Source organism: Palaemon carinicauda, chromosome 29 (genome assembly GCF_036898095.1).
Source record: "Palaemon carinicauda isolate YSFRI2023 chromosome 29, ASM3689809v2, whole genome shotgun sequence".
Classification (NCBI taxonomy): Eukaryota; Metazoa; Arthropoda; class Malacostraca; order Decapoda; family Palaemonidae; genus Palaemon; species Palaemon carinicauda.
Window position 1 is genome coordinate 82,835,569 of NC_090753.1, and position 2,500 is coordinate 82,838,068.

The window sequence follows — 2,500 nt, forward strand, 5'->3', positions numbered from 1 at the left end:
GATAGATAGATAGATATATGGATAGATAGATATCCATTAATATGAAAAAAAAATTACTAAATAAAAAAAAAAGGATATATCTCCAATAAAATAGAGAAAGGATATGCCATAAAGGTGACCGCTTAGTAGCCCCCAAATAACCGTATATCATTTGAAGGTGAATAACTGAAAATATTGTCCAGAGAAAATAAATAAATGCCACAGTTATATACTTCTTGAGGTAAGGAGACGAAGAGAAAGTCTTTGTGGTCTTGGAAAAAAAAAGAGAAAAAAACCAATACGCAATATTTCATGTTTTAGATGAGGAAAGTAAGATTAAATGGAGTCCGACGGTAAAAATAAAATATAATAAAGAAGTTTATGTAGTATTTAATGGTGTACCTGTATTTTATTTAGTTTGGTTCACAGTTGAGACTTTAAGGTATAATTCTTTTATTTGCAAATTACGGTAAAGCATCGTGAAATTAATTAAAATTAAATTGAGTGTCTGAAGATTTTACCAGATGCCAAATATTATCATCATCATCAACAACAACAACAGCAGTGATGATAATAATAATAATAATAATAATAATAATAATAAACAAATAAATAAAATAATAATAATAATAATAATAATAATAATAATAATAATAAATAAATAAATAAATAAGCAGACTTGACTTTATGCAACCTCCTTGCCCGAGGTAATAATAACAATAATAATAATAATAATAATAATAATAATAATAATTAACCTATGCTATAATTAGGAATCTGTTTTTCCGCATAACATCATGAAATTGAATAAAAGTAACTGAGTATGTGAAAATTCACGTAATAATAATAATAATAATAATAATAATAATAATAATAATAATAATAATAATAATAATAATAATAATAATAATAAGAAGAAGAAGAAGAAGAAGAAGAAGAAGAAGAAGAAGAATTCTATATCATTTTCATTAAAAGACGTGTGTGGGATTCAAAATAAAAATCATTATACTTACCCAGATCTATTTCAAAAAAAGAAGAAAACAACAGTTAAATATAGCAAAAATACTTTTAAAAATGTATTTTGAAAAGCAAAGGCAATTTACAAAAGACGAAAATGGTTTAAAGGACGAGGAAATAAACTGGGGAAATAAATGTTAGGTTATTTGTTTATTGAATGATGTATGAAAATGTATGTACAGTAAGACGAAGGTAATTAAATTATTAGCTTATTGAAAGATGTATGGAAATGTATGTACAGTAAGATGAAAGTAATTAAGTTATTTGCTTGTTGAAGGATGTATGAAAATGTATGTACAGTAAGATGAAAGTAATTAAGTTATTTGCTTGTTGAATGATGTATGAAAATGTATTTACAGTAAGACGAAGGCAATTAAGTTATTTGCTTGTTGAAGGATGTAAGAAAATGTATGTACAGTACGACGAATGTAATTAAATTATTAGCTTATTGAAAGATGTATGAAAATGTACTTACAGTAAGATGAAAGTAATTAAGTTACTTGCTTGTTGAAGGATGTATGTAAATGTATTTCAAAGGTAGTTAATAGTTGGAAGACCCAGACCTACATGGCTGACGACTATGAAACGTGAAGTAGGAGGTGATGAATGGAGAAGTACTGAATTAAACCTCAAGATAGAGACGAATGACGAAATCTAATCGAGACCCTTTGCGTCAATGGGCGTAGGAGGAGATGATGATGAATTAGAAATACAAAGAGAAAATCCACAGTAATAGATAATATCAATAGGCGTAGGAGGAGATGATGATAATGATGAATCATAAATACAGAAAAATCCACAGTAATAGATAATATCAATAGGCGTAGGAGGAGATGATGATAATGATGAATCATAAATACAGAGAAAATCCACAGTAATAGATAATATCAATAGGCGTAGGAGGAGATGATGATAATGATGAATCATAAATACAGAGAAAATCCACAGTAATAGATAATATTAATAGGCGTAGGAGGAGATGATGATAATGATGAATCATAAATACAGAGAAAATCCACAGTAATAGATAATATTAATAGGCGTAGGAGGAGATGATGATAATGATGAATCATAAATACAGAGAAAATACACAGTAATAGATAATATCAATAGGCGTAGGAGGAGATGATGATAATGATGAATTGGAAATACAAAGAGAAAATCCAAAGTATTCGATAATATTTCCGCCTACCTGTAAATTCATCGTGGCCGTGTTTTCAATGACGAAGACAAATCTTGGAGACGACTCCTGGACAAACTTGAAGGAGGGATCCAGGCCACGGCTTCCGTTGCCCGCCATGTTTCTGAGAACAGGAAAACTTTGGTTAATAAAAAGTTATCCATGAATGGTGGAGGCAAGGGACAGTGATAATGCCCTAGCTAATGGTACTTTGAGACTAATAAAAGGAATAAGTATTGGAAGTCAAGCATAGTTGACACATATCCGTTGAAGGTATGTTTATAGATATAATATAATAGCATATACCTCCTCTTATATGTTTTA

General features: G+C 29.0%; 1 pseudogene; it reads left to right on the plus strand.

Moving 5' to 3' along the window:
* LOC137622683 (uncharacterized) overlaps window positions 1–2,500 on the plus strand; it is a 406,262-nt pseudogene that overhangs the window by 373,876 nt on the left and 29,886 nt on the right.